The sequence below is a fragment of the Dendropsophus ebraccatus genome, chromosome 2 (genome assembly GCF_027789765.1).
Source record: "Dendropsophus ebraccatus isolate aDenEbr1 chromosome 2, aDenEbr1.pat, whole genome shotgun sequence".
NCBI classification, from domain to species: Eukaryota; Metazoa; Chordata; class Amphibia; order Anura; family Hylidae; genus Dendropsophus; species Dendropsophus ebraccatus.
Genome location: NC_091455.1, coordinates 138,246,583 through 138,273,181, shown reverse-complemented (window position 1 = coordinate 138,273,181; position 26,599 = coordinate 138,246,583). Strand labels below are relative to the sequence as shown.

General features: G+C 46.3%; 1 protein-coding gene and 1 long non-coding RNA gene across 3 annotated transcripts in view; one reads left to right on the top strand and one right to left on the bottom strand.

Annotated features, from left to right (window-relative positions):
• Positions 1–26,599, bottom strand: part of TPK1 (thiamin pyrophosphokinase 1) — a 429,239-nt gene that overhangs the window by 19,577 nt on the left and 383,063 nt on the right. The gene's annotated exons all lie outside the window — the stretch shown is intronic.
• Positions 1–26,599, top strand: part of LOC138783560 (uncharacterized) — an 82,969-nt gene that overhangs the window by 15,081 nt on the left and 41,289 nt on the right. The window contains exons 2-3 of the long non-coding RNA XR_011361711.1: positions 15,039–15,119; positions 15,837–16,053. This is a non-coding gene — a long non-coding RNA (uncharacterized lncRNA). The remainder of the gene's footprint in view (positions 1–15,038; positions 15,120–15,836; positions 16,054–26,599) is intronic.

Sequence of the window (26,599 nt, the reverse complement as noted above, 5' to 3'; positions counted from 1 at the left end):
GTCAGTATTTGATCAGTATTTTGCAGCCTCAACCAGGAGTGGATTGAAAACACAGAAAGGCTCTGTTCACACAATGTTGAAATTGAGTTAATGGCCGCCATATTAAAAACAGTAAATAACTGCCATTATTTCAATACAACAGGCAGTGTTTTAAAATAAAAGCAAATATTTGCAATTAAATAGTGGCCATCCACTCAATTTCAACATTGTGTGAACAGAGCCTTTTTGTGTTTTCAATCCACTCCCGCTTGAGGTTGCAATAAGAGGACCACAATACTGACTGAAATATACTGTGTCTGAACCCAGCCTTAACCTAAATATGGCAAGTTGCAATACCCAATACCGCTAGACTGGCACTATTTCTGTGTAATTAAAATATATAAGTATATAAAAAACAGACACTTTTTAGTAATCATATACTATTCCTTTAAATAATTTAACTGAGATTCCAAGATGCACTCCTGATATGCTTTCTTTAGATGTGTCTGACATCTAAAATATAAGTGATGACTATTTGCATCTTAGAAGAAAGGCAATCCTTCAGCCATGGTTCCCTAGAGGTTTCCTTGACATGGGTTTTTACCTCTCCTCAGGGCTGAAGGATGACTCTCGAGGTTTAGTTTTGTTTAGCATAATTTTCATAGTTTTGCCTGCACATTATACCTTCATGGCATTGAATTAAGTTTACAAAAATGTGTAAAAGATAAAAAAAAAAAATTATATATAGAAATGGCCAGCCTTAAGGATGTCATAATGGTAGCATCATCCAGGGGCAGGCAGAATGGTTAAAGGGAACCAATCAGTACGATTGAGCTGATATGGTTCCCTGATGCACAGTATAGCTCTGCTATGCAGCTCCCCAAGGTTACCAGCCACGGAGGGGAAAAAGTTGTTTTATTCCCCTGTGTGAGGATGGAAGAGAGGAAACTAGTCATCTGGGTGGGGAGCTGCCCATGACTAGTCATGGCTCTTTGCCTGTCAGCACACAGTATGGTCTATCTGCCTGTCAATCATCTCCCCCTTTATGGCTGGTGCTGTATGTAAGACAGCTAGGGATCCATGAATCCCAGTGACCTAGCATTTCACCTAACTCCTGTGATTGCTTTAGTCCTGTGATTTAATTAACCCTTTAAGGACAGAGCAAATTTTGATTTTTGCGTTTTCGGTTTTTCCTCCTTGTGCATAAAAGGCCATAGCACTTGCATTTTTCCACCTAGAGACCCACATGAGCCCTTATTTTTTGCGTCACTAATTGTACTTTGCAATGACAGGCTGAATTTTTGCATAAAGTACACTGCGAAACCAGAAAAAAATTCAAAGTGTGGTGAAATTGAAAAAAAAAAAAGCATTTTGTTTATTTGGGGGAAATGTGATTTTACGCCATTCGCCCTGGGGTAAAACTGACTTGTTATATATGTTCCTCAAGTCGTTACGATTAAAACGATATGTAACATGTATAACTTATATTGTATCTGATGGCCTGTAAAAAATTTAAACCATTGTCAACAAATATACGACACTTAAAACCGCTCCATTCCCAGGCTTATAGCGCTTTTATCCTTTGGTCTATGGGGCTGTGTCAGGTGTCATTTTTTGCGCCATGATGTGTTCTTTCTATCGGTACCTTGATTGCGCATATACGACTTTTTGATCGCTTTTTATTACAATTTTTCTGGATTTGATGCGACCAAAAATGCGCAATTTTGCACTTTGGGATTTTTTTGCGCTGACGCCATTTACCGTGCGAGATCAGGAATGTGATTAATTAATAGTTCGGGCGATTACGCACGCGGCGATAGTAAACATGTTTATTTATTTATTTACTTACTTTTATTTATAACCTGGGAAAAGGGGGGTGATTCAGACTTTTATTAGGGGAGGGGGCTTTTTACTAATAATGACATTTTTTTTTTAACTTTTACACTTATACTAGAAGCCCCCCTGGGGGACTTCTAGTATAAGTGCTTTGATCTCTCATTGAGATCTCTGCAGCATAGATATGCTGCAGAGATCCATGAGATAGGCACTCGTTTACTTCCGGCTGCTGCAGCCGGAAGTAAACGAGTGCCAAGCCGGGGACGGCGCCATCTTGGAGCGGTCCCCGGCCGGCTTCAGTTACGAAGATAACATCACGGAGGAGCGATCTCCCCACTAGACACCAGGGATGACGCTGCGTCCGGTAATCGGATGCAGCTGTCATGTTTGACAGCTGCATCTGATTACTGTATTAGCGGGCACGGCGATCGGACCGTGCCCGCTAATACCTACGGTCCCGGGCTACACGCGGCACCCGGGACCGTCGCGGTTCAGAGCGGGGCCGCCGCGCGGCCCCGCTCTGAACTCCCTTATCGGCATCAGGGCGTAAATTTACGCCCGATGTCGTTAAGGGGTTAAAGTTGTTGCCATCTTAACACCAAAAGTGTGTTTTGTGCCTTTATTTCATAGTCTGTGTTTATTATTGTTAAAGTTGTGTCAAGGAGAAGGGATGGTCCATCCCATATCCAAAAGTCATGCTTGAGATCAGACATTGACACTTTTTAAACAAGCCAATGGGGACACTTGTGCTTAGATGTTCTCGATAGTCTGGCACCTGTCTTCCTTTAAATAAATTAAACTTCAAGTGAAATATTAAATTAGTGGACTTGAAGTTTTACTATCCTGATCACCTTACAGAAAGTTTGCCCTTTTTACAGGCAGCTTATCAGATAGGAAATGTGTGTTTTAGAGCACATAGCATATATGTGTGCCTAGAAACACATTTCATAAAGCGATTTGGACATACTGACAGCTACAATTTATCAACATAAATTACTGTGCTTAGTTGAAGAGCTCTTGTCATCTGACGGTAGTGAACTTTTGAAATTGGCTACTGCCCTCTTTAGTGATTATCTGAGATATATTTTTCTTTTTTTCAAGGTGGAGATGTCCATAGATAAAAGACACCTGGAACAGACCTTTAGGAGCAAATAATCAGGTTCTTTGTAGTTGCAAAAAGCCAGCAAGATATTTCTCACATTCCTACAGTACAGCTATAAAGTGCATCGCATTTTGTAAAATGTCCTCTTCCTAGATGATCAGAGGTAACAGCAATAAAACCTGTTATTATAATAACATCAATAATTTAGCATCAGATTGCAACCCTACGACAGACAGGAGAGGGGGGAAAAATGAGCCTTCTTGGTTGAATTGACAAGTGGTAAGCAAGGTGTTCAAATAACATAATCAATGTTAAAGATAAAGTCCGGCGAAAATTTTCTTTTTATTTTTTTTTATTATACTTTTAAAAGCATTGTATTGCCCCCCAAAAGTTATACATATCACCAATATACACTTATTACGGGAAATGCACATAAAGTGCTTTTTCACCCTCTACTTACTGCTGCCTGAAGTCTTCACTTCTTTGATAAAAAATGGTGACGTCACGACCCGACTCCCAGAGCTGTGCTGAAGAGGATGATGGCAGGGGGATCTAAGTTTGTGGCAACTTAAACACTGCTGACCAGTTTATTGGAAACAATAAACAAACAAAACCAAAAACAGTCTTTCCTGAATAAATAGAACTAGTGTGGGTCTAATATGGACAGTATCAGCAAACCTTTCTCAGTCTTGGCTAGTTTATTAAAAAAAAAAAAAACACAACAGTGCTTTCTTGCATGAAGGGAACCAGAGCAGGTCTAATTTTTTCAGGGACCACAAACTTTTCTCAGTCTTTGGCAAAATCAATGTGTTATATCTGTGTGGAGTCCCACCATGGATGTTTCCTGTAGTACACCTGTCACTAAAGCCCTTTTACTCCAAGGCAGGTGGTGATGAAGGTATTTATTGGTTTCACCACTAGATGTCAGTGTTTTGTACATAAGCTCTTACTTATTGCACAGCTGTAGTTACCATAGGGTTACTGCTCCTTCTTTGCTATGTATTTTGTTGTCCAATGGAGATACCCCTTCTGTCTAACCTATTGCTTTCTCGCTCTCTTCTTACAAGCATTTTTCTCCACCACTCACAGGGCTCCGTACACACCCCTGTAGGAAGTAGTCACTTGGTGGGAGGAAGTGTGGGGTAGTTCCCCTCAGATTCTCGTGGTAGGAAGACACACAGAGTAGGCATCCCTGCTGTAGTTAAGCCAGGGCCTTGCTTTGCCAAGGACCCCTGTCTGGGACAGTCCAGTTGTGTTGGAGAGTCAGCACCCATGTGTATGTAGCAACTAGAGACACCCCACTTCTTTAGTCTAACTATTCCCACTATGCAGCATTATACGCTACAAGGAGGATAGAGAGGGTTCATCCTTGCCCCCGCCGGGAACCTCTCTACACAGTGCAGGGCAGTATCCTAGCTACAGAGGAACTGACCCAGATAGAGCAAAGCAATCGTAATGAAGGTCTGCGTACTCTATGTCGTACTCTAAAAGTTCCAGCAGAGCACACAACTACCTTGGGTAGGGACCCCCTCAACAAACTCCTCTCCTCTTCACTGCTCCACTCTAAACTATACAATCACCGCTACATCTACCTTTTGTATCAGCACTTACGAGTATGTCCAGGCACAGATTCAGTGACACACAAGTCTGTATCAAGAGAAGCTATTTACTGCCAAAGTATTCTGTATTCCAAGAGACTGTTCAGTAAAGCCGTTGTATTTATTCTACTGGGACTCAGTCATCATTACACCAACACCTATACACCTCAGCTACACACCTTGGGTCATTTTCCCCTTTCTTTGGGTGGCGATACCGATAGTCTGGGAGGGGCATTTTCCACTCAGGACTACTGTGACAGGAGCCCAAGGAACCCATCACAGCCCGGCAGATCACTGACCATTGTTACAAACCGGCCATACACAACACAGGTACCAACATTACACCTGCTGTACTAGCAATGGCGTCATGATAACCATCATCACTGTCTGAGTTCGTACTCAAGAGCTGCCGAAACATTTGCATATTTTTGACTTGTTATTTTATGTATGCTAAAATGTCTACCAGTTGACAGTATTGCCACATCAATTCCATTTGAGATAACTGTGTCCAAGCATTTTAAAGGCAGCAAATGATGTTATATGTCTGCATTGGAGTGTCTGAGCCACTTCTTTAAGGGGCTTTCATGTTATCACCCACCCTCCCTTTCCCCCGTGACAGTGTAAAAATTTACACCCACTCTGGGTAAGAGTTTCTTCTAGAGCCTTGGCCCTGTGGCCAGGTGCCTAAGCCTGCCAAGAATTTTTTTCCCAGATTTGTCTATTAAAATTTCCTTGCCTCATACCCTTTAAAAAGCGACTCTGTACCCACAATCTGACCCCCCCCCCCCCCCAAACCACTTGTACCTTCAGATAGCTGCTTTTAATCCAAGATCTGTCCTGGGGTCCGTTCGGCAGGGGATGCAGTTATTGTCATTAAAACAACTTTTAATCTGGCAGCGCTGTGTCTAACGGCCGGGGCTTACATTTTTATATGCATTAGGCTGGCACAACCTCTCTGTCCCTCCTCCCCGCCCTCCTCATCATTAGGAATGCTCCAGGCAGATTGCTTCCTATTCCCCACCTGTGTGTATAATGAACATGGGCTGGATTGTAAATACACCAGTGCAAAGCAGTAAACAGCAGTAAATGTTCCTGGATCATTTCTAATGATGAGGAGGGTGGGGAGGAAGGACAGAGAGGTGGTGCCAGCCTAATGCATATACAAATGTAAGCCCTGGCCGTTAGACACAGCGCTGCAGGATTAAAAGTTGTTTTTAGGACAATAACTGCATCCCCTGCCGAACGGACCAGAGGACAGATCTTGGATTAAAAGCAGCTATCCGAAGGTACAAGTGGTTTGGGGGGGGACAGATTGTGGGTACAGAGTCACTTTAAACCCGGTTGATGCATGCACTGTCGCTGCAGCATTACAGTTACATCCCATACCAGTGGTGGGTGGGAAGGTCCATTTTACACTGCAGCACAGACAGGCAAGCAGAGGCAGGGTGAAATTGTGTAAAATGCGCACACACGCTAGGCAATTTATGCAGCAGCTTTGTCATGTCAGCTCTGCACCACCAGATTCTGCAAATGAACCAGGCAAGGGATGTGCATCAAACTGGCTCGGCCCACAGCTTGCCTCATATTTTCGCCATTATTGCTCAACACCTTGCCTAGGTTGAGCGACTTCAACTGCTGTTGAATATCCCTTAGCAGCTCAGCCAAGGTGTGTGAGAAGTAAAGTAAAGAGGAAGATTTTGACCAGAGGAGACATCACCAGTGAGTCACTGGATGTAACTGTACTGTATTCACCCCCATAGCGTTGTAACTGTATGGGAGTAATGTTGGTCTGTGTACAGTGGTTTATTTAAACCAACCAAGCTTATTTGGACCTTAATGACCAGGTTCATTTTTCAAAATCTGACCTGTTTCACTTTATGCGCTTATACTTCGGTGATGCTTTAATGTATGCTAGCAATTCTGAGAAAGTTTTTTGTAACATATGGTACTTTGTGTTAGTGGCAAAATTTGGTCATTATCTTTTATGTTTTTTTGTGAAAAACATCAAAATATCATGAAAAATTTGCACTTTACAAACTTTGAAACTCTCTGGTAAAAAAAAGAAAGTCGTATCACATGAATTAGTTATTAAGTCACATTAACAATATGTCCTCTTTATTCTGGCTTTATTTTGTAAACATATTTTACTTTTTAGGGTGTTACAGCGCTTAAAAATATCAGTAAATTATCAAATTTCTTGACATTTCCAAAGCGGATTTTTTTTAGGAACCATTTCTTTTTTTAAGTGGGTTTAGGAAACTTGCATACTTGAAACCCCCATAAGTGACCCCATTTTGGAAACTAGACACCCTAAAGAATTAATCTAGGGGTATAATGGGCATTATGACCCTACAGGGGCTTGAGGAAAGTATTCACCATTAGGCCATAAAAAAATGGAAAATAAAAATTTTCAAATTATATATTCGTTTAGATTAAAGTATCAAATTTTCACAAGCAACAGGCGACAGGTGCGTTTGCAGTACCTCTGCCAGCGGAGTGAACCCCCCCCCCCCCAAAAAAAAAGTCATCCCATTTTGGAAAGTGCACCCCTCAAAGAATTCATCTTAGTGTGCAGCATTTTGACCCCACAGGTATTAGAGGAAAGTATTCAAAATTAGAAACTGAAAATAAAAAAATTGAATTTTTCCAATATGTTTGTTTAGTTTTAAATTTCTCAATTTAACGAGGAACAGGAGAGAAAACGCACCCTAAAATTTGTAAAGCAGGTTCACTGTAGGGACAAGTGGATTGAAGATAGTGTGGCTCTGGTAATCCAAATGTTTTTTAAAAGGTAAACTTTTATTAAATCATAATGGTAAAATTAGCAGGACAAATCATGCTGCATGGACAGATCGACGAGTTTCGCGCATGCACGCTTAGTCATGATCTAGTGGTTGGCATACAGACATAAGATTAAAAGCAAGTTACGACCAATGAAAATGTTCTCAGTGCAAGTGTTTGCAAGTGGGATGGGTGCTTGCAATTAGCGATCTGACTATGTGATTGCACTACCCTAGCAGTCTAGCAGTTAGTTGTCTAGCAGTTAGTTCACATTATAATGCGATGTCTATGTTTTGTGATAGTGGCCACTTGTATAGATATAGCAATTATAGCTGCGAACTAAGGGAGTACATCTTGGAAGTAACATCTTTCCTCTTAAAGCACAATTATTATTTTTTTTAACAATGAATTTTTTTTCTGCAAATTAGGGGCGCCCCTATGGGGGCTAAGTTCTCACCAACCCTAGCTGGACTTTTTGTTGCGTGGTGAGAGGAAAAGTTTATATTTACCAGCTCCAATCCATTCTCCTCTGCCATACGGTGGTACGGTTGTTTTATAGATGACGTGCTCATCGTACGGCAGGGAAGGGAATCTGACATGATGAATTTCTTGGAGTACTGTAATAATAACTATAATAATTTGAAATTCACCCACACTACGCATCCAACATGTTTCTCATTTCTGGACATCTGCCTAGTAGCGGATTTCAGTATCGGTACAGTCCATACGTCCCTATTTCGCAAGCCCACCGCGGGCAACACAATATTGCATGCTGAAAGTAATCACCCTTCACATATGGTAAAAGCAATACCAGTAGGTGAGCTTACGCGTATTAAGCGAGCTTGCTCGCAACCTGACACATATTCCAAGCAATCCAAAGAAGCTTGTGCACGTATGGAAAAAAAATGGGGTTACAAAAAATAGCATCTAGAAAGAGCAAAAAAAATAGTACAAACTAAACACATATCAGATCTGTTAAAGAAGAAAGAACGGAAGGAAGAATCAACATCACAAACATCAATCACTTTCTCCACTCGTTTCTCTATGGAATACAAGGAGATCACTAAAATAATACAGCGAAATGTGAACATACTGCGACAAGATGCACTACTCAGAGAGATATTGGATGGAGGAATACGCTGTGTAGCATGCAGATGACGCACTTTAAGGCTGGGTTCACACACAATATATTTCAGGCAGTATTTGGTCCTCATGTCAGGTCCTCATAGCAACCAAAAAAAAGAAGTGGATTGAAAACACAGAAAGGCTCTGTTAACACAATGTTGAAATTGAGTGGATGGCCGTCATATAACGGTAAATAACTGCCATTATTTCCATACAACACAAGAGAAACTTCAGGGAAAAAAAATGTGTGAATGGATCTAGCACTCCCAAAAGAAAGAGGGATATACTGCTAAAAACTTGAACTTTATTTCATCTTGGTTAACCCCTTAACGACATCGGGCGTAAACTTACGCCCTCGCGCCCTGGTACTTGGCGCATCAGGGCGTAAATTTACGCCTGATGTTTCCCCGATCGCTGCGTGTTCGCACACAGCGATCGGGGAAGATGGCCTGCTATAAATCATAGCAGGCCATCTTAGCTTCTCGGCACGGGGGGTGGTTAACACCCCCCGTGCTTACGATCGCCGCTATAGGCTGATCAATTCAGATCAGCCAATAGCGGCGATCGGAACCTTTCCGGGTCATCGGTGACCCGGAAAAAATGGCGGTCGGTGCTGTCCGAGGACGGCACCGACCGCCATTACTGTAAAAAGTAATGGTGGTCACCGTGCCACCGGGCCGATCGCCGTGAACGGCCGGCCGTTCACGGCGACCGGGCCGGTGGCACAGCGATCAGAGTCCCACAAAATAATAAATACCTGCCCTGGACCCCTCAGCTAGGTAGCAGAGGGGTCCAGAGCAGGTATTTGTACATTACTCACCTGTCCCGGGCTCCTGATCGGCGTCTTCCGGGTTCGCGGCGTCCTCCATCTTTCCGTTCGGTCTTCGGATCTTTCCGGCGGTCCCCGTCGTCTTCTCTCGGCTATTTTCGGCTCCAGCCTCGTCATTTTCCGGAATTTGCGCTCTGCTGCCCTCTAGCGGCTGATATGTGTAATACACGTATCAGCCACTATAGGGATGTTCAGAATGTAGAAAAAGTTTTTTTTTTTTTTTCCAAATTTTTTTTTTTCTATTTTCCGCACCCTATCGCCGCTGAGTGTTGATCAGCATCGCACGAAAGTGCGCTGCTAATCAGCAACTCCTCCTTTTTGGCGTAGGGTGGTTTTTTTCTATATTCTACTGCCACGGTCTGCTGATAAGTGCCGCACATAAGTGCGGCATTTATCAGCAACTCCTTTGTTGGCGTAGGTTTTTTTTTTATACTTACTGTAAAAAAAACACGTAAAAAACACTACATTACACCACACTACATTGAATAAAGTTTGACACTACACCAATACATACCCCATATATCAATCCCCGTATAAAGATGGCCCCCAGGGTGTTTTCGGCGTCAGAGGGATACGTTATTATTGCCTCCGACACCGAAACAGCCAGTGAGGATGAATGGGAGGGATCCTTCTTTCCTCCATTCATCCTCATCATCCTCATCATCCAATGACGTATCTGGGGGTAGCGTAGCGTACGCTGCCCCCAGACACGTCTTTTCCGCCAGTACCGTCCCGATAAGAGATCACGGTATGGCGTGAAATTCTCCAAACTCTGTGAGCGTACCTCAGGGTACACTTACAGATCCAGGGTACGTGCACACTGCGGAATGGCGAAGGATAACCCTTCGTGCATTCCGCAGCTGGCACCCGCTGGCGGACTGATGCGGGCGCATGTCTCTACCCGTGTCATAGACTCCATGTTATGCACAGGCGGATTCCGCCGTCCATCCAAAGAATGAACACGTTGGACGGAGAGCGGAATCCGCCCTTGCATAGAATGGAGTCTATGACACGGATGGAGACGTGCGCCTGCATCAGTCCGCCGGCGGGTGCCAACTGCGGAATGCACGAAGGGTTATCTGTCGCGATTCCGCAGTGTGCATGTACCATTAGAGTGTATGTAGAAAGGGACACCCGAATCCAGCCCCCAGATGCCCCCTCCCCCCCCCCATCCTCGGAACAAGTGGGAAGATCGTCCGGGAACTGATCTTCCCACTGCTGGATAAAGGTCACCACCTGTATGGGGATAACTCTTATACCAGCACCCCCCTCTTCTGGTCCCTCGCTGCCCGAGCTACTGTAGCTTGCGGCACGATACGAAAATATCAGAAGTAGTAATAGAACCCTAATATTTAGCAGCCATGGAGCGGACCCAGCGCTTCTGGATATGAGGGACCCCGTATCGCACCAGGACAACATTTTCCAGGTGACGTCGCCCACACTGGAGAACGGGAGACCCCAGAAGAAGTGCAGAGTGTGGCGTAACAGGGGGATCAGGAAGGACACCATTTTCCAGTGTGACACCTGTCCTGATCCCCCCGGCCTCTGCATACTGGATCGCTCCAAGGCGCACCACACGTCATCGGGGTTCTACATTATCTAAATTCTGTCCCTTATTCCTATTTCAGGGGTCACGTTGATCCAGGGATTATTCTGATCGCCATTATGGAGTCGGGAAGGAATTTTTCCCCTGTGATGAGGCTACTGTCGTCTGCCTCACGAGGGTTTTTTGCCTTCCTCTGGGTCAATACAGGTTGAATTTGATGGACACCTGTCATTTTCAACCTTATAAACTTATAATTGGCCTAATACCCCCAAATAAATTAGAATTGTCCCTTTTCCCCAGCTAAGTAGGTATGGCCGCCATTCCCATTAGAGGATGCCATGATGCAATTACAAAGCCTCTGTGCGGCCAGGACAGTAGAAACCCCCCACAAGTGACCCCATTCTGGAAACTACACCCCATAAGGAATCTAACAAGGGGGGCAGCGGGGATATGGCCCCCTGGTGACGGCCACATTTGGGACGTGAAAATGAAAAAAAAATGGTATTTTTTATTTTCTCGGCATATGTTCTACGTAAGTGACTCACCAGTGGGGTCCATATCCTCACTGCACCCCTTGTTAGATTCCTTATGGGGTGTAGTTTCCAGAATGGGGTCACTTGTCGGGGGTTTCTACTGACCTGGCAGCACAGGAGCTTTGTAATTGCGACATGGCCTCTATCCTCCATTCCAGCCTCTAAATGGCGCTCTGTCCCTTTGGTGGCTTGCCCTGTGCCCATATGGCACATTATGCCCACATGTGGGGTATTTTCGTAATCAGGGGAAACTACCCTACACGTTTTGTGTTCATTTTCTTTTTTAACCCCTTGTGGAAATGGAAAAAATCAAGGCTAGACCAACATTTAGTGTAATTTTTGTAAAGTTTTTACTCATTAATCTTGTCATGATTTTTTCATTTTCACAAGGGGCTAAAAGATAAAAAAAACAATAAATGTGTAGAGCAATTTCCCCTGAGTACGGAAATACCCCACATGTGGACATAAAGCGCCATGCGGGTGCAGGGTAAGCCTCCGAAGGGAAGGAGCGCCATTTCGTTTTTGAAGGCTGGATTTGAATGGAATGGATTTCGAGGGGCCATGTTGCATTTAAAAGGCCTCTGTGTTGCCAAGACAGTTGAAACCCCCCACAAGTGACCCCATTATGGAAACTACACCCCTCAAGGAATGTAACAAGGGGTGTAGTGAGCATATGGACCCCACTGGTGATGGGCACAAATGTGGAACAATGTGGCGTGAAAATGAAATCTTTCATTTTTTACACTATAATGTTGGTTTAGCCTTGAATTTATCATTTTCACAAGGGGTTAAAAGAGAAAAAAACACACAATATGTGTAGAGCAATTTCCCCCGAGTCCGTAAATACCCCACATGTGGACATAAAGCGCCATGTGGGCGCAGGGCAAGCCTCCGAAGGGAAGGAGCGCCATTTGGATTTTGGAGGTTGGATTTGGCTAGAATGGATGATGAACGCCATGTCGCATTTACAGAGCCCTCGTGCTGCCAAAACACTGGAAACCCCCCACAAGTGACCCCATTCTGGAAACTGCAGCCCTCAGGGAATCTAACAAGGGGTGCAGTGAGGATATGGACCCCTTGATGACGGGCACATTTGTGCCATGAAAGTGAAAAAATTAAATTTTTTACTTTTACGTCACATTGTTCCACATTTGTGCCCGTCACCAGTGTTGTCCATATGCTCACTGTGCCCCTTGTTAGATTCCTTGAGGGGTGTAGTTTCCAGAATGGGGTCACTTGTGGGGGTTTCCAGTGTCTTGGCAGCACGAGGGCTCTGTAAATGCGACATGGCCCTTGAAATCCTTTCCAGTGAAATTCAGCTTCCAAAAGCCAATTGGCGCTCCTTCCCTTTGGAGGCTCGTCCTGCGCCCGCTTGGCACTTTATCGCCACATGTGGGGTATTTCCGTACTCGGGAGAAACTGCGCTACACATTGTGTCTTTTTTTTTCTCTTATTCCTTTAAGAAAATGAAAAATTGAAGGCTAGAACAGCATTTTAGTGTAAAAAATAAATTTTTCTTTTTTCACGCCATATTGTTCGGAAAATCTGTGAAGCACCTGTGGGGTCCAAATGCTCACTGCACCCCTTGTTACATTCCTTGAGGGGTGAAGTTTTCTAAATGGTGTCCCTTTAGGGGTGTTTTTTAGGTTTTGGCACCCCAGAGCCTCTGCCAACCTGAAGTGGTACAGTCAGAAATGACCAAATATAACGGAGGCATTGAAATTCACTAGGCGCTCCTTTGTATCTGAGGCTTGTGGTTGCGTCAAATAGCGCAATAGGGCTACATATGGGGTATTTCTATAAACTGCAGAAACGGGGCAATAATTATTGGGGTGCATTTCTCTGGTAATAGGTTTATAATTATGAAAAATATTGGATTACAATAAAATCTCTGCACAGAAAATTAAAATTTTCAAATTTCTTACACACTTAGCTTTTATTTCTGTGACTCCCCTAAAGGGTTAAAACACTTTCTGGATATGCTTTTGCAGAGTGTGGGGGGTGCAGTTTCTGAAATTGGGTGCTTTGTGGGGCTTTCTAACATACAGGCCCCTCAAATACACTTTAAACCTGAACAGGTCCCTAAAAATATCTGATTTTGAAATTTTACTGAAAATTTGGAAATTTGCTGCTAATGTTTTAAGCTTCCTATCGTCTAAAAAAAATGAAAGATCGTTTAATAAATGCCGCCAACTTAAAGTAGACATGTTGCTAATGCTATTTAATATATAATTTATGTGGTATAGCCAATTTCTGTATACGCAAAAAAGTTTCAAAGTTGGAAAAATGCAGTTTTTCACATTTTTTCACATTATTTGGGTTTTTTTCATAAAGATTCATTATGAGTATCGACTCCAATTTACCAGAAATGTAAAGTACAATATGTCACGAGAAAACAGTCTCAGAATCAGCCGGATAGGTAAAAGCATCCCGAAGTTATTAAAGAATAAAGTGACACTGGTCATATTCATAAAATTTGTCTCTGTCATTAAGGCCATTTCAAGCTCTGTCCTTAAGGGGTTAAAAGCTGTGCTACACTCCTAGGAGTGCAAAGGCTGGATGACGCGTTTCGCGCATGCTCAGACATGATTAAGCGTGCATGCGTAAAACACGTCGTCCAGCCTTTGCACTCCTAGGAGTGTATCACAGCTTTTAACCAATGCAAACAATATAGTGAAAGAAGCTGAAAGCACTCACCGCTCTGATGCAAGTTGTCTTTATTTCGTGGTGGATTAAAACATGGAAGTTAGTCCTGCAGGACGGCAGATGCTACATCCCTACACAAACAACATTCTCATGACGGCCATTTCGCGCGCATGCGCGCTTCGTCAGATGAAAGCCCCTCCCGCAGGTCTCGGGTAAATGCCCGAAGTGACGTATACGGGTGGGCGTATCACAAAGAGGTCATTCAACCTTTATACATATAAAAACAATATAAAAAATCATTGTAAGTTAGGTTCAATGTCTGTGACTACAATTATACAGTAATGTAATTCTATATAAACATTCCCAGCTCTATCCTTTCATTCAGGCCGCTGCTCCCTTGCGCTCCTGTTGCCATAATTAGACGTGCTTCAATTTTTAATAGTTCAGTGTTTACATCACGTCCTGCTTTATTGTAAACTCTTTTTAGCCCTGTAAATTTAAGACAGGTAGTATCTGCATTATGATGTAAATTAACATGTTCAATAATTCTCATTGTACTTTTTTTATTGCATAAATATGCTCATAAAATCTTCGGTGTAGTGGTCGTAGGGTCTTCCCTATGTAAAAAAGGCCGCATGTACACGTAATAGCGTACACTACGCCTTTTGTTCTGCAGCAGATAAATTCATTAATATCGCATTGTATGCCTCCTAAAGTAATTGTTTTAGTGGTTAGTGCTTGATCGCACCACGCACAACTGCCGCATCTGAACATGCCCGTAGGCGCTGTGGAATTTAACCAGGTATGTTCTTGTGTTGATTTTTTATTTTTGAATTTGCTATGGACTAGAATGTCTTTTAGATTTTTACATCTTTTATATGCGATTACGGGTTTTTCTGAAAAATGCCCTGACAGTATTGGATCGTTTTGGATCAAGTACCAGTTTTTATTAATTACTTCTTTGATGGTTTTTGCCATAGGACTATATTTAAAAGTAAAGGTGAAGTTTTGTCTGGACGATCTAGAATCATGTTTTTTCTTTTCCTTTTTTCCATATAATAAGGATTTTCTATCTTTTGCAAAAGCCCTCTCCTTTGCCGCACGGAGCTCACTTCCCGGATATCCCCACTGCAGCAGACGACAGGTAAGTTCCCTTGCTTTTTCTTTATACATAGCGTCAGAACTGTTTATGCGTTTTAGGCGTAAATATTGCCCATAGGGTACTGCGGTTTTTACATGTGGAGGATGGTAACTAGTATGGTGTAACAATGAGTTACAAGCTGTAGGTTTACGATAGCTATTAACTGACAAACTGTTGTTAATTATTTTTACAGTGGTATCTAAAAATTCAATTTCCACTGGGCTAAATTGTTTTTTTTTTCTAGTAAATGTCATGCTAAATTCATTTTGGTTGATGTATTTTACAAACTCGGCAAAAGCCTTGGGAGTATCATTCCATATAATAAATATGTCGTCCACATAGCGATAATAAGCGCTTATCGCCAATGTGAACGGGTTTCTAGTACTGAAAATCATGATTCTTTCAAACTCTCCTAGAAAAAGGTTAGCTAGGGTACATGCAACTGGTGTGCCCATCGCGGTACCATCTTTTTGCTGCTACCACATCTCATCAAAGATAAAGGCATTATTTTCTAAAATAAACTTGAGTGAATCACAAACAAAATTCACAAAATTATCACTTCTTCCTAAGTTTATTTAGCATGTTACCTATCACTTTTACTCCCAAAGCTTGCGGTATGTTTGTATACAGGCTTTCTACGTCGATTGACGCCAAGAAAGCACCCGGTGGTAGGACACACGTATCAATTGTTTTTAAAAATTCATTTGTATCCTTTATCAGTGCTGGTACTTCGTCCAACAAAGGCCAAAGAAGCCAATCAATATGGAACCAAGATGAAATAAAGTTCAAGTTTTTAGCAGTATATCCCTCTTTCCTTTGGGTGCTGGATCCATTCACACATTTTTTTCCCTGGAGTTTCTCTTGTATTGAGCGGGCTGGCTACCAAGGATCCGTGCACCCCACTTCATTCCAACCAACCGGTTCGGGATAGAAACAGGTGAGCTGACATCATCTACTATAACTTTGTATGTTGTTATTTCAATATAACAGCCATTGTTTTAAGATAACAGCAAATATTTGCCATTAAATGATGGCCATCCACTCGATTACAACATTATGTGAACAGATCCTTTCTGTGCTCTCAATCCACTCCTGGTTTTGGTTGCTATGAGGACCTGACATGAGGACCAAATACTGCCTGAAATATACTGTGTGTGAACCCAGCCTAAGAGACAATTTGTCCCCTAGCACTTTACCCACATTAACCCCTTCACATCAGCAATCTGTATATATACGTTCCTATTGCACATGCCCCGTGCAGTAGGAATGTACATATACGTTCCTGCTTTGATGGGGGTTTGTGATGAGAACGGGATCGTCACTAATGGGCCGGTGCCGCCGCTGTATTTCATCTCCCCCCACCGTGAATCCACGGTGGGGGGAGATGAAATAGTTAAAATCAGACCGCAGACCAGCCCCCCTAGTGCCCCGATCACTAACCCCCCCCTCCCCGCGGCGGCCATCAGATCCAAGATGGCCGCCGCCATCACTGTGAACAGAGTATATCTGTTCACAGTGATCTCGTTGTAAAAATGAATGAAAACCGCATGCTCTCTGCCACCGGAGGTAGCGGAGAGCATGGGGTAGTCATCATGGACCCCACCTGTGGGGTCCCGTTACAAGCGATCAGCGGTATATACTATATACCGCTGATCGCTTGTGCCATGTGCCGCTGGCACTTTTTATCCCCTGTCACCAGGGGCGCCGCAATCATGAGGCGCCCTGAGTCGTCTGCCTCAGGCGGCGCCACCAGCTGTCTTCATGGGGGCGGCATTCAGTGGCAGATTATAATATGAGCGGTTCGGGCGGCCGCCCACATTATAATCCGCCACTGATCGTACCATGTACCGGAGTCCCCCCGCGCCCGGACAGCATCTGTAATGAGATGCTGTGAGCAGGGGAGACTGTATTCATAAGCGCCGCGCTGTAATAAATCAGCCGCGCGGCGCTTATGAATACAGTCTCCCCCGCTCACAGCATCTCATTACAGATGCTGTCCGGGCGCGGGGGGACTCCGGTAAATGCATTCCACGTCCGTGATCCGTCAGGATCACGGAACGTGGGAATGCAGCCTTAGTCCCCCGGCTGATGTGCGGCTGCCGGAGGTGTCCCATCCTGTCTCCGGCAGCGCGCGCATCAGAGAGATCCCCGTGCGCCGGAAGTCACAGCCACAGGCGCACGGGGAGCTCTCTGATGCGCGCGCTGCCGGGGACAGGACGGGACACCCCGGGCAGCCGCACATCAGCCGGGACCAGACCAGAGAGGCTCGACGGGGGAACGGATGGCAGGTGAGTTGTGTGCTGTTTTTTGTTTTTGTTTTATCTGCTGTGCAGGGGGGGGGGGAGAGGGGGACCATCTATAAGGGAGGGGGGAAAGAGGGGGACGATCTATAAGGTAGGGGGGGAGGACCATCTATAAGGTAGGGGGAGAGGGAAGAGGGGGACCATCTATGGGGGGGGGAAAGAGGGGGACCATCTATAAGGGGGGGACCATCTATAAGGGAGGGGGGAAAGAGGGGGACCATCTATAAGGGAGGGGCGGGAGGGGGACTGTCTATAAGGGGGGGGGAGAGGGGGACCATCTATAAGGGAGGGGGAAAGAGGGGGACCATCTATAAGGGGGCATCTATAAGGGAGGGGGGAGAGGGGGACCATGTATAAGGGGGGGAGGGGGACCATCTATAAGGGAGAGGGGACCATCTATAAGGGAGGGGGAGAGGGGGACCATCTATAAGGGGGGGGAAGAGGGGGACCATCTATAAGGGGGGGGGGTGGGAGAGGGGGACCATCTATAAGGGGGGGGGAGAGGGGGACCATCTATAAGGGGGGGAGAGAGGGAAGAGGGGGACCATCTATAAGGGGGGGGGAGAGGGGGACCATCTATAAGGGGGGGAGAGAGGGAAGAGGGGGACCATCTATAAGGGGGGGGGAGAGGGGGACCATCTATAAGGGGGGGGGGAGAGGGGGACCATCTATAAGGGGGGGAGAGAGGGAAGAGGGGGACCATCTATAAGGGGGGGGAGAGGGGGACCATCTATAAGGGGGGGGAGAGAGGGAAGAGGGGGACCATCTATAACGGGGGGGGGGGAAGAGGGGGACCATCTATAAGGGAGGGGAAAGAGGGGGACCATCTATAAGGGAGGGGGGAGAGGGGGACCATCTATAAGGTAGGGGGGGGGAAGAGGGGGACGATCTATAAGGGGGGACCATCTATAAGGGAGGGGGAGAGAGGAGAGGGAAGAGGGGGACCATCTATAGGGGGGGGAAGGGGACCATCTATAAGGGAGGGGGGAAAGAGGGGGACCTTCTATAAGGGGGGGCCATCTATAAGGGAGGGGGGAAAGAGGGCGACCATCTATAAGGGGGGGACCATCTATAAGGGAGGGGCGGGAGGGGGACCGTCTATAAGGGGGGGGGAAGAGGGGGACCATCTATAAGGGGGGGGAAGAGGGGGACCATCTATAAGGGAGGGGGAAAGAGGGGGACCATCTATAAGGGAGGGGGAAAGAGGGGGACCATCTATAAGGGAGGGGGAAAGAGGGGGACCATCTATAAGGGAGGGGGAAAGAGGGGGACCATCTATAAGGGGGCATCTATAAGGGGGGGAGAGGGGGACCATCTATAAGGGGGGGGAGAGAGGGAAGAGGGGGACCATCTATAAGGGGGGGGGGGAGGGGGGGACCATCTATAAGGGAGGGGAAAGAGGGGGACCATCTATAAGGGAGGGGGGAGAGGGGGACCATCTATAAGGGAGGGGGGAGAGGGGGACCATCTATAAGGGGGAAAGAGGGGGACCATCTATAAGGGAGGGGCGGGAGGGGGACTGTCTATAAGGGGGGGGGGGAGAGGGGGACCATCTATAAGGGAGGGGGAAAGAGGGGGACCATCTATAAGGGGGCATCTATAAGGGAGGGGGGAGAGGGGGACCATGTATAAGGGGGGGAGGGGGACCATCTATAAGGGAGAGGGGACCATCTATAAGGGAGGGGGAGAGGGGGACCATCTATAAGGGGGGGGAAGAGGGGGACCATCTATAAGGGGGGGGGGGAAGAGGGGGACCATCTATAAGGGGGGGGGGAGAGGGGGACCATCTATAAGGGGGGGGGGAGAGGGGGACCATCTATAAGGGGGGGAGAGAGGGAAGAGGGGGACCATCTATAAGGGGGGGGAGAGGGGGACCATCTATAAGGGGGGGAGAGAGGGAAGAGGGGGACCATCTATAAGGGGGGGGAGAGGGGGACCATCTATAAGGGGGGGGGAGAGGGGGACCATCTATAAGGGGGGGAGAGAGGGAAGAGGGGGACCATCTATAAGGGGGGGGAGAGGGGGACCATCTATAAGGGGGGGGAGAGAGGGAAGAGGGGGACCATCTATAACGGGGGGAGGGAAGAGGGGGACCATCTATAAGGGAGGGGAAAGAGGGGGACCATCTATAAGGGAGGGGGGAGAGGGGGACCATCTATAAGGTAGGGGGGGGAAGAGGGGGACGATCTATAAGGGGGGACCATCTATAAGGGAGGGGGAGAGAGGAGAGGGAAGAGGGGGACCATCTATAGGGGGGGGAAGGGGACCATCTATAAGGGAGGGGGGAAAGAGGGGGACCTTCTATAAGGGGGGGCCATCTATAAGGGAGGGGGGAAAGAGGGCGACCATCTATAAGGGGGGGACCATCTATAAGGGAGGGGCGGGAGGGGGACTGTCTATAAGGGGGGGGGGAAGAGGGGGACCATCTATAAGGGGGGGGAAGAGGGGGACCATCTATAAGGGGGGGAAGAGGAGGACCATCTATAAGGGGGGGAAGAGGGGGACCATCTATAAGGGGGGAAGAGGGGGACCATCTCCTAAAAGATCAGCACCCTCCTCTCCTGACATCCTCTGTGCTGCTGTGACCTCTCCTAAAAGATCAGCACCCTCCTCTCCTGACATCCTCTGTGCTGCTGGGACTTCTCCTATAGGATTAGCACCCTCCTCTCCTGACATCCTCTGTGCTGCTGGGACCTCCTATAGGATTAGCACCCTCATCTCCTGACATCCTCTGTGCTGCTGGGACCTCTCCTATAGGATTAGCCCCCTCCTCTCCTGACATCCTCTGTGCTGCTGGGACCTCTCCTATAGGATTAGCCCCCTCCTCTCCTGACATCCTCTGTGCTGCTGGGACCTCTTCTATAAAGTCAGCCCCCTCCTCTCCTGACATCCTCTGTGCAGAAAGGGACCAAACATTATGTTTAGTGGGGACAGCAGTGTGTGGGGGGGGGGGGCAGTAGTGGATTATAATGTGGGCGGATTGACGGGGGGGGGGGGGCGTCATTCTATAGTTCGCCTCGGGCAGCAGAGAGGCTAGAATCACCCCTGCCTGTCACCATGAATGATTGGTGACAGGGGATAAAAAGTGATGTCCCCCCACCCCCCAAGTCGCCCCCCACCCCCCCAGTCACCCCCCCTATACCCCTTATACGTTACCTGATCCTGGAGCTCCTTCCTCCTCGGTGTCCTGGCTGGTTATGAACTGCGCATGCGCTCCACATCCAGCCAGCTCTGAAAATTTAAAGTGACAGAGAACAATTTGGTCTCTGTCACTAAACTATGATTACTGTGATAGAAAATATCAGAAAATATCACAGTAATCATAGTAATACAGTGAAAATGAATGCATAAAGTACAAAAAGTGACAAACATACAAAAAAATAAAACACACACTTTTTATTATAGTAATAATTGCAGTTTACTCCCAAATTACCCCTAACCCCCCCAGATTACCCGTAACTACCGCAGCTAGCCCGTAACCACCCCAGGTTGTCCGTAATCACGTCAGATTGCATGTAACCCCCCAAATTACCCGTAACCACCGCACGTTGCCCGTAGCCACCGAGACTCTGCATCAGGTATCTCTAGCTATATTCACTGACCTACTAGGGGAGGACAGAGCGGCTGCAATTAAGATCGAGTTCACCGGGCGCTCCGTGCTCGGCCACCTCCCGAGGGCCAGCCGAGAGACATCATATGTGGCCTGCTCCAGTATCCTGACGCGGCAGACATTTTTGCAAGCAGCGAGACAGGCGGCCTCCCTGCTCTATGAGGGGCATACTTTCCAACTCTACCAAGACATAGCGCCGAGTACCTTGGCTAAACGGCGCCTTCTGAAACCACTGCTGGACGCACTAAGGGCTGACAGAACGCCATTCCGGTGGCTGTACCCGTTTGGACTAGCAATTGTGAAAAACGGGAAACACATCGTGATACGCACCCCCGAAGACCTGGATTCTGCATGGGCTCTACTGGAGATGGCGCCCCTAGACATCCCGTCCCGGATGCCACTTGCTTCCATGAAGGAATTACCGCAGCTGCCCGCAGCCGAGAAATGGAACGTCAGACGCCGTACCGAGTCTCCGAGACAACATAAGGGGAAGCTGAGAAGCACAGAAGATGGCTGAATGTGGGACGATAACCATAGACATTGCTTTTTCGCGGGCCTAGCCATGGCCGAGGCCACTGTGAGTGCTTAATGACGAACTGTATACGGAAGTTTAAATCTGTGCTCACTACCCAGTTTATATTTTTAGGGGCATTATGCCACCCCCCATTTCTTGGTTTTGCTGAATACAGGTTATTATTTTCTCTATCAGGTAACTATTGTAGGAGACGTCTGACTTGCCGTATAGGTTGTTCACTGTTTTAATCCCCCCCCCCCCTCAATTGCCTTATAACACCTCATATTACTGTTACTTATTACCTAAGGGACGCCCGTCGTAGGGCCTTAACCCTTTAAGGACATGGCCCATTTTCGTTTTTACGTTTTCGGTTTTTCCTCCTTGTGTTTAAAAGGTCATAGCACTTGCATTTTTCCACCTAGAAACCCCCATGACCCCTTATTTTTTGCGTCACTAATTGTACTTTGCAATTACAGGCTGAATTTTTGCATAAAGTACACTGCGAAACCAGAAAAAAATTCGAAGTGTGGTGAAATTGAAAAAAAAAACGCATTTCTTTTATTTGGGGGAAATGTGTTTTTACGCCATTCACCCTGGGGTAAAACTGACTTGTTATGCATGTTCCTCAAGTCGTTACGATTAAAACGATATATAACATGTATAACTTATATTGTATCTGATGGCCTGTAAAAAATTCAAACCGTTGTTAACCAATATACGTTCCTTAAAATCGCTCCATTCCCAGGCTTATAGCGCTTTTATCCTTTGGTCTATGGGGCTGTGCGAGGTGTCATTTTTTGCGCCATGATTTGATCTTTCTATCGGTACCTTGATTGCCCATATACGTCTTTTTGATCGCTTTTTATTACATTTTTTCTGGATTTGATGCGACCAAAAATGCGCAATTTTGCACTTTGGGATTTTTTTGCGCTGACGCCGTTTACCGTACGAGATCAGGAATGTGATTAATTAATAGTTCGGGCGATTACGCACGCGGCGATAGCAAACATGTTTATTTATTTATTTATTTGTTTACTTTTATTTAAAACCTGGGAAAAGGGGGGTGATTCAGACTTTTATTAGGGGAGGGGGCTTTTTACTATTAACAACACTTTTTTTTTTTTTTTTTACACATATACTAGAAGCCCCCATGGGGGACTTCTAGTATATACACTGTGATCTCTCATTGAGATCTCTGCAGCATAGATATGCTGCAGAGATCCATGAGATCGGCACTCGTTTGCTTTCGGCTGCTGCAGCCGGAAGTAAACGAGTGCCGAGCCGAGGACGGCGCCATCTTGGACGCGTCCCCGGCCGGCATCAGTAACGGAGATCGCTCCTCCGGGACAAGGTCCCGGAGGAGCGATCTCCCCCACTAGACACCAGGGAAACGTTGCCTCCGGTAATCGGAGGCAGCTGTCAACTTTGACAGCTGCCTCCGATTAGCTAATTAGCGGGCACGGCGATCAGACCGTGCCCGCTAATAGCGGCGGTCCCGGGCTACACGCGGCACCCGGGATCGCGGCACTTCAAAGCGGGGCCGCCGCGCGGCCCCGCTTTGAAGTGCAAGTGAGGACATAGGACGTACCGGTACGTCCTATGTCCTTAAGAGGTTAACAGCACTCTTATACACCAGGCAACTGTTAGTCTGGATTATGTTTGTATGTTTGTATGTTGGTTGATCTGTTGTGTTACACTGACCACCCACCCACATCTATGTCTTTCTATGCTCCATGCCAGTGGGCCCCCTGGGGCTTATATTTAGCTTCTCGATCCCCAAAAACGCACCATTATGGGAGACACTAAAACACTCACTCCCACGGAGTTGAAGGTCTCCTCTTTTAATGTCCGAGGTATGAATATCCCTCAGAAGAGGTCGCATATCTTCTCAGAGTTTAGGCGGCTCAAAACTGACATCGCCTTCTGCCAGGAAACACATTTTAAAGGCACTAATATCCCTAACATGTGCAAAGGTTTTTATAATACTTGGTACCATAGTACACACTCCAAGGCAGCGAAAGGAGGGGTGAGCATTGGGATTAGTTAGCACCTGGCTTTCACTAAATTAGCGGAACTGAATGACGTGGATGGATGATATTTGTTCCTTAAAATAAAGGTAGCTTGGGAGACGTTCTCTCTGGCAAATCTATATGCGCCTAATACACGCCAGATTGATTGGATCTGCCGGACTTTGGGTCTCTTCCGCACCTTCGCTGAAGGTATCTCCATAGTAGGAGGTGACTTAAATGTTGCCATTGAGCCAACACTTGACTCCTCTAAACCCACTACATCCCACACCTATAGAGCATTGAGTCACTTGAAGGGGAAATTGGCAGAACTGCAGTTGACCGATATCTGGCAGGTGTTCCATCCCACCACAAAAGATTACACATTCTATTCTTGCCCCCACTCCTCCTATCACAGATTAGACTATTTGCTGATCTCTAGAGATCATGCAAACCTAGTGACCGAAACTCACATCGGTAACATCACAGTTGCTGATCATGCCCCAGTGTCCTGCAAAATTACTATCCGCTCACTCCCAAAAGGAGACTGGTCTTGGAAGTTGAATAACACCCTGCTAGGTAATTCAGCCTATATGACTCAATTAGAGACCAAGCTGTTTCAATACTTCTCCCTGAACTCCACCCCCGAGTCCTCAATGCCTATAGTGTGGGAGGCCCATAAGGCCGTGATACGGGGCGAACTGATCTCTATAGGGACGGCTCACAAACGCAAAATGTAAAAAAAACTGAATGATCTTTATGAAGAGATCACAAAATTAGAAAAAATCAAAGATCACAAAATTAGAAAAAATCAATAAGAAAACTAAAGCATTACAGACCCTAACCAAATTATCTGATCTCAGAGCTCAGCTTGCTTTTACACTCAACGAGAGATCGGCTAAAGCGTACTTGCACTCTAGGTTTAAGCATTACCTCCATGGTGATAAAGGTACTAAAGTTATGTCGGCACTAGTGAAATCCCAATCTAACAAATCGTTCATCCATAAGATCACTTCTTCCTCGGGCAACCCCCTCACTAATACAGAAGAAATTGCTAGGGAATTTAGTTCATTTTACAGGTCACTTTACAACCTACACCCTCCTGACTCCTCTGCTCTGACTAACCAATCCCACTCAAATCTGATTAATGCCTTTTTGGAAACAATTACCCTACCCTCACTATCTAAAGACCAGTCCGACCAATTAGTGTCCCCCGTCACAGAAGCCGAAGCGGCTCGTATACTCTCCTCTATACCCAATGGCAAGGCCCCTGGGCCTGACGGCCTGCCGATCATGTATTACAAGAAATTTAAAGATATTTTGCTGCCTCACTTCACCCACCTATTTAACGCACTCCTGATGGGGCAGGATCTTCCCCACCAAGCATTGGAGGCCTATATCACTATACTACCCAAAGAGGGCAAACCCCCTGACCTCTGCGGCAGCTATCGGCCTATATCATTATTAAATGCCGACATTAAGTGGTGGGCCAAGATCCTATCCCACAGGATCAACACATATCTACCTGGACTCGTGGGCCCTGAACAAGTGGGCTTTGTCCCCTCCCGTGAGGGTAAGCACAATACCTCACGAGTGATGGCTGCTATTGGCTATGCACAGACCAACCGTATTCCTCTAGTCCTTCTCGGCACTGATGCCGAGAAGGCATTTGACAGAATCAATTGGGCATATATGACGGCCACCCTAAAGAAATTTAATTTCCACACCCCTTTTATATCTGCTATACTATCTCTTTATTCTTCCCCCCACGCCCGGATTAGGGTAAATGGCACCCTATCCCCAACATTCACAATTAGTAATGGAAACCGCCAGGGCTGCCCCCTATCCCCCTCCTTATTCGTATTAACCCTGGAGACTTTACTGCAAAAAAATTAGGCAAACCCCCCAGATAACCTGCCTCAGAGTTGGGGGGATTGAACACAAGTGTGCGGCTTTTGCAGATGACCTGCTCCTCTTCGCCACCAATCGTCTCCAGACCATGCCGAAGCTGGTGGACATCTTCCAAACTTTTGGGCAGATCTCCGATTTTAAAATTAACTTCTCTAAGTCCGAGGCTATGAACGTAACTACGCCTGCTAATATTGTTGCACACTTGAAGTCAATCCTGCCCTTCTCCTGGACCACAACTTCCCTAAAATACCTAGGCCTTAATGTTACACCAGACCCGTCTAACCTATTTACAGCTAACTATACCCCCCTATTAGCTAAAATTAGGCAGCTCTTGCACAACCTGAGGATCCCCTTTATATCCTGGATGGTCCGCAAAAACTACTTGAAGACATATATATTACCCCGCTTTCTCTATCTCTTCCAATCCCTCCCTATTCCGGTACCCCGCACATATTTCATAACTGCCCAACGTGTGCTCTCTCAGTTCCTGTGGTCCAACAAGGCACCAAGACTGGTGCATAGACATCTGATCATTAAGCGCAGAGATGGAGGGTTTGGCCTTCCGGACCTGCAAACTTATTACAAGGCCTCTATCCTGACCAGATGGTGTGGATTGGTAAAATCCTATGGAGCCAACACATCTCTATGGACAAATATGGAATTGGCACTGCTGCCTCGCGCCAGCCTAGTTTGCCTGTGGAAACAAGGCCCAACCCCGCCAGACCTCCTGCCACACCACCCCATCTTGAACGCCACGTTTAAAGTAGCACATGCAGTGTTTAAGAGTCTTTCGCCCTTGCCACTCCCATCCCCTGAGATGCCAATGAACCTAGTACCAGCATACATAACGGGAAATATATCTCAGCAACCTCCACTATGGAACCACCTCCCTACTGATCCCATTAGGTCCTACCCAACCCAAGTATTCACTAACTTAGAATCCCTTATACCCTCCACTCTTGGTAAACGGATAGCCCACGCAGTAGCTTTAGCCGACCTCTCAGCCACTGGTAGACAATTTGCAACCCGTTACCTACCATGTCGCACCCAAAATTGGTTAGACATTCTCATCTCTCACCCCATACTCCCTAAAAAATTACTTTAAAAAATGTACTCCTCTTTGATTGGCCCCCCCGACT